Raw genomic sequence first — 11,870 nt, forward strand, 5'->3', positions numbered from 1 at the left:
ACTCTGGAGAACCGGGTTTGATTCCCCGCTCTGCCACTTGAGCTGTGGAGTCTTATCTGGGGAACCAGATTAGCTTGTGCACTCTAGCACATGCCAGCTGGGCGACCTTGGGCTAGTCACAGTTCTCTGGAGCTCTCTCAGCCACACCTACCTCACAGGATATTTGTTGGGGGGGAGGGAAGGGAAAGGAGATTGTAAGCCCCTTTGAGTCTCCTTACAGGAGAGAAAGGGGGGATGTAAATCCAAACTCTTCTTCTTGAAGCCTGCAATTTAAAGCTAGATCCAGCCTTGAACTGCAAACTCTGCCCTGTCCAGGTCCGGTTTTAGACCGCCGGCTCCGCCTCTGAATATGGGTTGCTGTGGAATGTGCACAATTGTAGATCTCAGTCAGCAAAGATTAGGGCTTAACCCATGGGAGGAACGGGCAGGGCAGAGGGAGGGCTGGGCAGTCATTCTATCTAGGAGGGTGTCGTGCCAAACCCAGGGAGCATTTCTCCTGCTCCCCAGAAGGCCTTCCCAAGGAAACGACTCCTTGATTGCAATCGGGACGGCTCTTCTGTCCTCCCTGCTCATCTCAGCTAGGCAGCCATTGTGCAGAGCAGAGCGTTTTCCAGGGGCCCGCTCGGAGCGATCTGGCATCGCCAGTCGATGAGCTGCCTCCCCAGAGATATTCCAGCTGCTTGTTGTAGGTAATGAATATGGGAGAGGGCTCGAAGATCAGCGGAGGGAGGCTCTGCCCACGGAAAGGCAACACTGAAGGGATAAATTATTCACTGAGATCTCTCAGCTGGGCTCCAGTTGCCGCCTCGAGCGCGGGCAAAGTTGCTCCTTGCGATGGCTGACAGGGGCTTGTGTTGCATTTCAGGTTACTGTGGAGGAGGAGAGCTACCTTGCTCATCCGACGCGCGACCGGGCAAAGATCCAGCACTCCAGGCGACCCCCAACCCGGGGGCACTTGATGGCTGTGGTATGTACAGCAGGAGATCGAATCCCGTGCTGAGTTCTCCCGAACAGCACTCAAACTGGGAGAAATTACGTGCTGGCTGGAATTTGTCATAAAGAGGCATGCTTCTTGTATCCATGTGCCAGTGACAAATTTGGCTCTGACTCATTGGGACTGTGGCCCAAAGCCCATGTCAGATCATTCCCTTCTCTGCCTTGGGCCTGATTTTTACTTGGGGAGACTTCTGAGGCCATATCAATTTGTATTTCATAGACCGCCTATAGAGAAAGTATCTGTATTAGCCTAACCGCAGCCATTTTGTATTAGGTCCACCGCTGCCACCATGTAGAGGAAGAGTTATAATCAGTCTCTCCCTAATCAAATGTCTCAGCCAAATCTGAATAACCTGGGCAGTGTCTCTACAGAGTTACTCTGCATAAAGCCATTCTGTGCTTCCTGATTTAATCTAAGAGCAATTGACTCCCATTGTCCCGAGTACTTAGAACAATAGAAGAGCTGCTAATTAGCTCAGCCCAGCAAGCCCAGCATGGGAAATTCCAGAGAATTTAGGAAAATGAAACTTAAAACTCACTCCCCCCCCCCCACCCCTACCTGGGCAAAAGGGTATAAAAGTACTGAGCACCCCAACTCCAGTGCTCAATACAAGCCTGTACCTCTCTTGGTCTGGTTGGGTTGAGACACGATATCATCCTTCGCCTGGATTCAGATGCTGGTCATTTCAATCCTTGTCCTCTACACCGCCTCATCCCTGGAGGGCTCTAGGCGGTGTACAACACAACACATGATATCCAACGACAGTTAAAACACAATTACAACGCTTAAAATCAATAGCGGCATACAGAAATTATAAAACAGAGACAGCTTAAATCCCAAACTTCCCTAGAATCAAACAATCATAGACTTGGAAGAGACCCCCCAAGGGACATCAAGCCCACCCCCCTTGCAATGCAGGGACACACAATCAAAGCATTCCTGACTGATGGCCATCCAGCCTCTGTTTACAAACCTCCAAAGAAGGAGACTCCACCACTCTCCAAGGCAGTGCATTCCACTGTTAAAAACATGTTTTAGAAATATGGTCAAGTTCCTTGTTTAAGGAAAGTCTCCTCCTTTTGATTTCTAGAAACAAAATTAAGTATTTGAAAGTATTAAGTATTTGACAGGCAGTCAATTAGAGGAGAAGTAGTTGTTTCTGTTGGCAGTAGACGATAGGACTTGCTATATAATGAGTTTAAATTATGGACAGAAAGATACCAGCTGGAAATTAGGAACTTTTTTGTTTACAGTAAGAGTTTTTTACAGTAGCAGAGAAATTATTAATGCCCCGCCCCCGGAATGCCCGGCCACGCCCCTGCCGTGCCCCGCCCAGCCCCATTGGCACTACGCCACTGTTTGAATCCCACCACCATGGGAACCTGTACTAGAACTTTTGGATCCCACCACTGGAGGAAGCCGGTGGCCACAGATCCCAGGGAGGCTGGCGCGGAGGGCTCCTTGCTTTTGTCTCCCCTTCTGGTGCAGCCGGATGGCATAAACTGGATTGTTGCGTGGCAGTGTGAACAACTCTTCCTTTTCGGGGGTGGGTCTCTGTTTGTAGGCATCTACCTCAACGTCTGATGGGATGCTGACCCTTGACTTGATCCAAGAAGAGGACCCTTCCCCGGAAGGCCCCGGCACTTGCGGAGACAGCTTCCGGGATAAGACGGTCGCCCATCTCACGACGACGGGGCGCAGGTGCTCAGATTCCGAGAGCGCCCAGCCGCCGGAGAGGGGCCGGACAAACAGCCTCCCGAGACAGGAGGCCGCCTCTTGCGACAGGTCCTCGCAACGGAAGAATTCCTTCGACAAAGGGACCATGTACACGCCTCAGGTTCCGAAGAAGCTCTCCCACGCGGAGAAGAACAAATGCGCCTCCATGGAAGAGATTCTCTCTTGCCGGGATTCCTGCTCGGTGCACCGGGCCGTCCTGCGGAAGGGCCTGGGGGACCACTTCTCGGCCGCCGAGCCGGAGCAGCTGAGCCGGATCCAGGAACTCGTGGCGCTGAGACTCGAAAAGACACAGGAACTCTTGGCGGAGGTGAAGGGCTACGGGGAGGGCAGGCGGAAGGCGAAGGAGCTGGGCACGGGGGCTGACGCCTCCTCCTCCTCCTCCTCGGGCTCCCCCTCGAAACCAGACTCAGAGGCCGTTTGGGGTGGGGGGGGGGGGGGTTGGGGGGGGGGGGGGGTGGGGGGGGGGGGGGGTGGGGGGGGGGGGGGGTGGGGGGGGGGGGGGGTGGGGGGGGGGGGGGGTGGGGGGGGGGGGGGGTGGGGGGGGGGGGGGGTGGGGGGGGGGGGGGGTGGGGGGGGGGGGGGGTGGGGGGGGGGGGGGGTGGGGGGGGGGGGGGGTGGGGGGGGGGGGGGGTGGGGGGGGGGGGGGGTGGGGGGGGGGGGGGGTGGGGGGGGGGGGGGGTGGGGGGGGGGGGGGGTGGGGGGGGGGGGGGGTGGGGGGGGGGGGGGGTGGGGGGGGGGGGGGGTGGGGGGGGGGGGGGGTGGGGGGGGGGGGGGGTGGGGGGGGGGGGGGGTGGGGGGGGGGGGGGGTGGGGGGGGGGGGGGGTGGGGGGGGGGGGGGGTGGGGGGGGGGGGGGGTGGGGGGGGGGGGGGGTGGGGGGGGGGGGGGGTGGGGGGGGGGGGGGGTGGGGGGGGGGGGGGGTGGGGGGGGGGGGGGGTGGGGGGGGGGGGGGGTGGGGGGGGGGGGGGGTGGGGGGGGGGGGGGGTGGGGGGGGGGGGGGGTGGGGGGGGGGGGGGGTGGGGGGGGGGGGGGGTGGGGGGGGGGGGGGGTGGGGGGGGGGGGGGGTGGGGGGGGGGGGGGGTGGGGGGGGGGGGGGGTGGGGGGGGGGGGGGGTGGGGGGGGGGGGGGGTGGGGGGGGGGGGGGGTGGGGGGGGGGGGGGGTGGGGGGGGGGGGGGGTGGGGGGGGGGGGGGGTGGGGGGGGGGGGGGGTGGGGGGGGGGGGGGGTGGGGGGGGGGGGGGGTGGGGGGGGGGGGGGGTGGGGGGGGGGGGGGGTGGGGGGGGGGGGGGGTGGGGGGGGGGGGGGGTGGGGGGGGGGGGGGGTGGGGGGGGGGGGGGGTGGGGGGGGGGGGGGGTGGGGGGGGGGGGGGGTGGGGGGGGGGGGGGGTGGGGGGGGGGGGGGGTGGGGGGGGGGGGGGGTGGGGGGGGGGGGGGGTGGGGGGGGGGGGGGGTGGGGGGGGGGGGGGGTGGGGGGGGGGGGGGGTGGGGGGGGGGGGGGGTGGGGGGGGGGGGGGGTGGGGGGGGGGGGGGGTGGGGGGGGGGGGGGGTGGGGGGGGGGGGGGGTGGGGGGGGGGGGGGGTGGGGGGGGGGGGGGGTGGGGGGGGGGGGGGGTGGGGGGGGGGGGGGGTGGGGGGGGGGGGGGGTGGGGGGGGGGGGGGGTGGGGGGGGGGGGGGGTGGGGGGGGGGGGGGGTGGGGGGGGGGGGGGGTGGGGGGGGGGGGGGGTGGGGGGGGGGGGGGGTGGGGGGGGGGGGGGGTGGGGGGGGGGGGGGGTGGGGGGGGGGGGGGGTGGGGGGGGGGGGGGGTGGGGGGGGGGGGGGGTGGGGGGGGGGGGGGGTGGGGGGGGGGGGGGGTGGGGGGGGGGGGGGGTGGGGGGGGGGGGGGGTGGGGGGGGGGGGGGGTGGGGGGGGGGGGGGGTGGGGGGGGGGGGGGGTGGGGGGGGGGGGGGGTGGGGGGGGGGGGGGGTGGGGGGGGGGGGGGGTGGGGGGGGGGGGGGGTGGGGGGGGGGGGGGGTGGGGGGGGGGGGGGGTGGGGGGGGGGGGGGGTGGGGGGGGGGGGGGGTGGGGGGGGGGGGGGGTGGGGGGGGGGGGGGGTGGGGGGGGGGGGGGGTGGGGGGGGGGGGGGGTGGGGGGGGGGGGGGGTGGGGGGGGGGGGGGGTGGGGGGGGGGGGGGGTGGGGGGGGGGGGGGGTGGGGGGGGGGGGGGGTGGGGGGGGGGGGGGGTGGGGGGGGGGGGGGGTGGGGGGGGGGGGGGGTGGGGGGGGGGGGGGGTGGGGGGGGGGGGGGGTGGGGGGGGGGGGGGGTGGGGGGGGGGGGGGGTGGGGGGGGGGGGGGGTGGGGGGGGGGGGGGGTGGGGGGGGGGGGGGGTGGGGGGGGGGGGGGGTGGGGGGGGGGGGGGGTGGGGGGGGGGGGGGGTGGGGGGGGGGGGGGGTGGGGGGGGGGGGGGGTGGGGGGGGGGGGGGGTGGGGGGGGGGGGGGGTGGGGGGGGGGGGGGGTGGGGGGGGGGGGGGGTGGGGGGGGGGGGGGGTGGGGGGGGGGGGGGGTGGGGGGGGGGGGGGGTGGGGGGGGGGGGGGGTGGGGGGGGGGGGGGGTGGGGGGGGGGGGGGGTGGGGGGGGGGGGGGGTGGGGGGGGGGGGGGGTGGGGGGGGGGGGGGGTGGGGGGGGGGGGGGGTGGGGGGGGGGGGGGGTGGGGGGGGGGGGGGGTGGGGGGGGGGGGGGGTGGGGGGGGGGGGGGGTGGGGGGGGGGGGGGGTGGGGGGGGGGGGGGGTGGGGGGGGGGGGGGGTGGGGGGGGGGGGGGGTGGGGGGGGGGGGGGGTGGGGGGGGGGGGGGGTGGGGGGGGGGGGGGGTGGGGGGGGGGGGGGGTGGGGGGGGGGGGGGGTGGGGGGGGGGGGGGGTGGGGGGGGGGGGGGGTGGGGGGGGGGGGGGGTGGGGGGGGGGGGGGGTGGGGGGGGGGGGGGGTGGGGGGGGGGGGGGGTGGGGGGGGGGGGGGGTGGGGGGGGGGGGGGGTGGGGGGGGGGGGGGGTGGGGGGGGGGGGGGGTGGGGGGGGGGGGGGGTGGGGGGGGGGGGGGGTGGGGGGGGGGGGGGGTGGGGGGGGGGGGGGGTGGGGGGGGGGGGGGGTGGGGGGGGGGGGGGGTGGGGGGGGGGGGGGGTGGGGGGGGGGGGGGGTGGGGGGGGGGGGGGGTGGGGGGGGGGGGGGGTGGGGGGGGGGGGGGGTGGGGGGGGGGGGGGGTGGGGGGGGGGGGGGGTGGGGGGGGGGGGGGGTGGGGGGGGGGGGGGGTGGGGGGGGGGGGGGGTGGGGGGGGGGGGGGGTGGGGGGGGGGGGGGGTGGGGGGGGGGGGGGGTGGGGGGGGGGGGGGGTGGGGGGGGGGGGGGGTGGGGGGGGGGGGGGGTGGGGGGGGGGGGGGGTGGGGGGGGGGGGGGGTGGGGGGGGGGGGGGGTGGGGGGGGGGGGGGGTGGGGGGGGGGGGGGGTGGGGGGGGGGGGGGGTGGGGGGGGGGGGGGGTGGGGGGGGGGGGGGGTGGGGGGGGGGGGGGGTGGGGGGGGGGGGGGGTGGGGGGGGGGGGGGGTGGGGGGGGGGGGGGGTGGGGGGGGGGGGGGGTGGGGGGGGGGGGGGGTGGGGGGGGGGGGGGGTGGGGGGGGGGGGGGGTGGGGGGGGGGGGGGGTGGGGGGGGGGGGGGGTGGGGGGGGGGGGGGGTGGGGGGGGGGGGGGGTGGGGGGGGGGGGGGGTGGGGGGGGGGGGGGGTGGGGGGGGGGGGGGGTGGGGGGGGGGGGGGGTGGGGGGGGGGGGGGGTGGGGGGGGGGGGGGGTGGGGGGGGGGGGGGGTGGGGGGGGGGGGGGGTGGGGGGGGGGGGGGGTGGGGGGGGGGGGGGGTGGGGGGGGGGGGGGGTGGGGGGGGGGGGGGGTGGGGGGGGGGGGGGGTGGGGGGGGGGGGGGGTGGGGGGGGGGGGGGGTGGGGGGGGGGGGGGGTGGGGGGGGGGGGGGGTGGGGGGGGGGGGGGGTGGGGGGGGGGGGGGGTGGGGGGGGGGGGGGGTGGGGGGGGGGGGGGGTGGGGGGGGGGGGGGGTGGGGGGGGGGGGGGGTGGGGGGGGGGGGGGGTGGGGGGGGGGGGGGGTGGGGGGGGGGGGGGGTGGGGGGGGGGGGGGGTGGGGGGGGGGGGGGGTGGGGGGGGGGGGGGGTGGGGGGGGGGGGGGGTGGGGGGGGGGGGGGGTGGGGGGGGGGGGGGGTGGGGGGGGGGGGGGGTGGGGGGGGGGGGGGGTGGGGGGGGGGGGGGGTGGGGGGGGGGGGGGGTGGGGGGGGGGGGGGGTGGGGGGGGGGGGGGGTGGGGGGGGGGGGGGGTGGGGGGGGGGGGGGGTGGGGGGGGGGGGGGGTGGGGGGGGGGGGGGGTGGGGGGGGGGGGGGGTGGGGGGGGGGGGGGGTGGGGGGGGGGGGGGGTGGGGGGGGGGGGGGGTGGGGGGGGGGGGGGGTGGGGGGGGGGGGGGGTGGGGGGGGGGGGGGGTGGGGGGGGGGGGGGGTGGGGGGGGGGGGGGGTGGGGGGGGGGGGGGGTGGGGGGGGGGGGGGGTGGGGGGGGGGGGGGGTGGGGGGGGGGGGGGGTGGGGGGGGGGGGGGGTGGGGGGGGGGGGGGGTGGGGGGGGGGGGGGGTGGGGGGGGGGGGGGGTGGGGGGGGGGGGGGGTGGGGGGGGGGGGGGGTGGGGGGGGGGGGGGGTGGGGGGGGGGGGGGGTGGGGGGGGGGGGGGGTGGGGGGGGGGGGGGGTGGGGGGGGGGGGGGGTGGGGGGGGGGGGGGGTGGGGGGGGGGGGGGGTGGGGGGGGGGGGGGGTGGGGGGGGGGGGGGGTGGGGGGGGGGGGGGGTGGGGGGGGGGGGGGGTGGGGGGGGGGGGGGGTGGGGGGGGGGGGGGGTGGGGGGGGGGGGGGGTGGGGGGGGGGGGGGGTGGGGGGGGGGGGGGGTGGGGGGGGGGGGGGGTGGGGGGGGGGGGGGGTGGGGGGGGGGGGGGGTGGGGGGGGGGGGGGGTGGGGGGGGGGGGGGGTGGGGGGGGGGGGGGGTGGGGGGGGGGGGGGGTGGGGGGGGGGGGGGGTGGGGGGGGGGGGGGGTGGGGGGGGGGGGGGGTGGGGGGGGGGGGGGGTGGGGGGGGGGGGGGGTGGGGGGGGGGGGGGGTGGGGGGGGGGGGGGGTGGGGGGGGGGGGGGGTGGGGGGGGGGGGGGGTGGGGGGGGGGGGGGGTGGGGGGGGGGGGGGGTGGGGGGGGGGGGGGGTGGGGGGGGGGGGGGGTGGGGGGGGGGGGGGGTGGGGGGGGGGGGGGGTGGGGGGGGGGGGGGGTGGGGGGGGGGGGGGGTGGGGGGGGGGGGGGGTGGGGGGGGGGGGGGGTGGGGGGGGGGGGGGGTGGGGGGGGGGGGGGGTGGGGGGGGGGGGGGGTGGGGGGGGGGGGGGGTGGGGGGGGGGGGGGGTGGGGGGGGGGGGGGGTGGGGGGGGGGGGGGGTGGGGGGGGGGGGGGGTGGGGGGGGGGGGGGGTGGGGGGGGGGGGGGGTGGGGGGGGGGGGGGGTGGGGGGGGGGGGGGGTGGGGGGGGGGGGGGGTGGGGGGGGGGGGGGGTGGGGGGGGGGGGGGGTGGGGGGGGGGGGGGGTGGGGGGGGGGGGGGGTGGGGGGGGGGGGGGGTGGGGGGGGGGGGGGGTGGGGGGGGGGGGGGGTGGGGGGGGGGGGGGGTGGGGGGGGGGGGGGGTGGGGGGGGGGGGGGGTGGGGGGGGGGGGGGGTGGGGGGGGGGGGGGGTGGGGGGGGGGGGGGGTGGGGGGGGGGGGGGGTGGGGGGGGGGGGGGGTGGGGGGGGGGGGGGGTGGGGGGGGGGGGGGGTGGGGGGGGGGGGGGGTGGGGGGGGGGGGGGGTGGGGGGGGGGGGGGGTGGGGGGGGGGGGGGGTGGGGGGGGGGGGGGGTGGGGGGGGGGGGGGGTGGGGGGGGGGGGGGGTGGGGGGGGGGGGGGGTGGGGGGGGGGGGGGGTGGGGGGGGGGGGGGGTGGGGGGGGGGGGGGGTGGGGGGGGGGGGGGGTGGGGGGGGGGGGGGGTGGGGGGGGGGGGGGGTGGGGGGGGGGGGGGGTGGGGGGGGGGGGGGGTGGGGGGGGGGGGGGGTGGGGGGGGGGGGGGGTGGGGGGGGGGGGGGGTGGGGGGGGGGGGGGGTGGGGGGGGGGGGGGGTGGGGGGGGGGGGGGGTGGGGGGGGGGGGGGGTGGGGGGGGGGGGGGGTGGGGGGGGGGGGGGGTGGGGGGGGGGGGGGGTGGGGGGGGGGGGGGGTGGGGGGGGGGGGGGGTGGGGGGGGGGGGGGGTGGGGGGGGGGGGGGGTGGGGGGGGGGGGGGGTGGGGGGGGGGGGGGGTGGGGGGGGGGGGGGGTGGGGGGGGGGGGGGGTGGGGGGGGGGGGGGGTGGGGGGGGGGGGGGGTGGGGGGGGGGGGGGGTGGGGGGGGGGGGGGGTGGGGGGGGGGGGGGGTGGGGGGGGGGGGGGGTGGGGGGGGGGGGGGGTGGGGGGGGGGGGGGGTGGGGGGGGGGGGGGGTGGGGGGGGGGGGGGGTGGGGGGGGGGGGGGGTGGGGGGGGGGGGGGGTGGGGGGGGGGGGGGGTGGGGGGGGGGGGGGGTGGGGGGGGGGGGGGGTGGGGGGGGGGGGGGGTGGGGGGGGGGGGGGGTGGGGGGGGGGGGGGGTGGGGGGGGGGGGGGGTGGGGGGGGGGGGGGGTGGGGGGGGGGGGGGGTGGGGGGGGGGGGGGGTGGGGGGGGGGGGGGGTGGGGGGGGGGGGGGGTGGGGGGGGGGGGGGGTGGGGGGGGGGGGGGGTGGGGGGGGGGGGGGGTGGGGGGGGGGGGGGGTGGGGGGGGGGGGGGGTGGGGGGGGGGGGGGGTGGGGGGGGGGGGGGGTGGGGGGGGGGGGGGGTGGGGGGGGGGGGGGGTGGGGGGGGGGGGGGGTGGGGGGGGGGGGGGGTGGGGGGGGGGGGGGGTGGGGGGGGGGGGGGGTGGGGGGGGGGGGGGGTGGGGGGGGGGGGGGGTGGGGGGGGGGGGGGGTGGGGGGGGGGGGGGGTGGGGGGGGGGGGGGGTGGGGGGGGGGGGGGGTGGGGGGGGGGGGGGGTGGGGGGGGGGGGGGGTGGGGGGGGGGGGGGGTGGGGGGGGGGGGGGGTGGGGGGGGGGGGGGGTGGGGGGGGGGGGGGGTGGGGGGGGGGGGGGGTGGGGGGGGGGGGGGGTGGGGGGGGGGGGGGGTGGGGGGGGGGGGGGGTGGGGGGGGGGGGGGGTGGGGGGGGGGGGGGGTGGGGGGGGGGGGGGGTGGGGGGGGGGGGGGGTGGGGGGGGGGGGGGGTGGGGGGGGGGGGGGGTGGGGGGGGGGGGGGGTGGGGGGGGGGGGGGGTGGGGGGGGGGGGGGGTGGGGGGGGGGGGGGGTGGGGGGGGGGGGGGGTGGGGGGGGGGGGGGGTGGGGGGGGGGGGGGGTGGGGGGGGGGGGGGGTGGGGGGGGGGGGGGGTGGGGGGGGGGGGGGGTGGGGGGGGGGGGGGGTGGGGGGGGGGGGGGGTGGGGGGGGGGGGGGGTGGGGGGGGGGGGGGGTGGGGGGGGGGGGGGGTGGGGGGGGGGGGGGGTGGGGGGGGGGGGGGGTGGGGGGGGGGGGGGGTGGGGGGGGGGGGGGGTGGGGGGGGGGGGGGGTGGGGGGGGGGGGGGGTGGGGGGGGGGGGGGGTGGGGGGGGGGGGGGGTGGGGGGGGGGGGGGGTGGGGGGGGGGGGGGGTGGGGGGGGGGGGGGGTGGGGGGGGGGGGGGGTGGGGGGGGGGGGGGGTGGGGGGGGGGGGGGGTGGGGGGGGGGGGGGGTGGGGGGGGGGGGGGGTGGGGGGGGGGGGGGGTGGGGGGGGGGGGGGGTGGGGGGGGGGGGGGGTGGGGGGGGGGGGGGGTGGGGGGGGGGGGGGGTGGGGGGGGGGGGGGGTGGGGGGGGGGGGGGGTGGGGGGGGGGGGGGGTGGGGGGGGGGGGGGGTGGGGGGGGGGGGGGGTGGGGGGGGGGGGGGGTGGGGGGGGGGGGGGGTGGGGGGGGGGGGGGGTGGGGGGGGGGGGGGGTGGGGGGGGGGGGGGGTGGGGGGGGGGGGGGGTGGGGGGGGGGGGGGGTGGGGGGGGGGGGGGGTGGGGGGGGGGGGGGGTGGGGGGGGGGGGGGGTGGGGGGGGGGGGGGGTGGGGGGGGGGGGGGGTGGGGGGGGGGGGGGGTGGGGGGGGGGGGGGGTGGGGGGGGGGGGGGGTGGGGGGGGGGGGGGGTGGGGGGGGGGGGGGGTGGGGGGGGGGGGGGGTGGGGGGGGGGGGGGGTGGGGGGGGGGGGGGGTGGGGGGGGGGGGGGGTGGGGGGGGGGGGGGGTGGGGGGGGGGGGGGGTGGGGGGGGGGGGGGGTGGGGGGGGGGGGGGGTGGGGGGGGGGGGGGGTGGGGGGGGGGGGGGGTGGGGGGGGGGGGGGGTGGGGGGGGGGGGGGGTGGGGGGGGGGGGGGGTGGGGGGGGGGGGGGGTGGGGGGGGGGGGGGGTGGGGGGGGGGGGGGGTGGGGGGGGGGGGGGGTGGGGGGGGGGGGGGGTGGGGGGGGGGGGGGGTGGGGGGGGGGGGGGGTGGGGGGGGGGGGGGGTGGGGGGGGGGGGGGGTGGGGGGGGGGGGGGGTGGGGGGGGGGGGGGGTGGGGGGGGGGGGGGGTGGGGGGGGGGGGGGGTGGGGGGGGGGGGGGGTGGGGGGGGGGGGGGGTGGGGGGGGGGGGGGGTGGGGGGGGGGGGGGGTGGGGGGGGGGGGGGGTGGGGGGGGGGGGGGGTGGGGGGGGGGGGGGGTGGGGGGGGGGGGGGGTGGGGGGGGGGGGGGGTGGGGGGGGGGGGGGGTGGGGGGGGGGGGGGGTGGGGGGGGGGGGGGGTGGGGGGGGGGGGGGGTGGGGGGGGGGGGGGGTGGGGGGGGGGGGGGGTGGGGGGGGGGGGGGGTGGGGGGGGGGGGGGGTGGGGGGGGGGGGGGGTGGGGGGGGGGGGGGGTGGGGGGGGGGGGGGGTGGGGGGGGGGGGGGGTGGGGGGGGGGGGGGGTGGGGGGGGGGGGGGGTGGGGGGGGGGGGGGGTGGGGGGGGGGGGGGGTGGGGGGGGGGGGGGGTGGGGGGGGGGGGGGGTGGGGGGGGGGGGGGGTGGGGGGGGGGGGGGGTGGGGGGGG

The sequence above is a fragment of the Sphaerodactylus townsendi genome, linkage group LG01 (assembly GCF_021028975.2).
Source record: "Sphaerodactylus townsendi isolate TG3544 linkage group LG01, MPM_Stown_v2.3, whole genome shotgun sequence".
In the NCBI taxonomy this organism is placed as follows: Eukaryota; Metazoa; Chordata; class Lepidosauria; order Squamata; family Sphaerodactylidae; genus Sphaerodactylus; species Sphaerodactylus townsendi.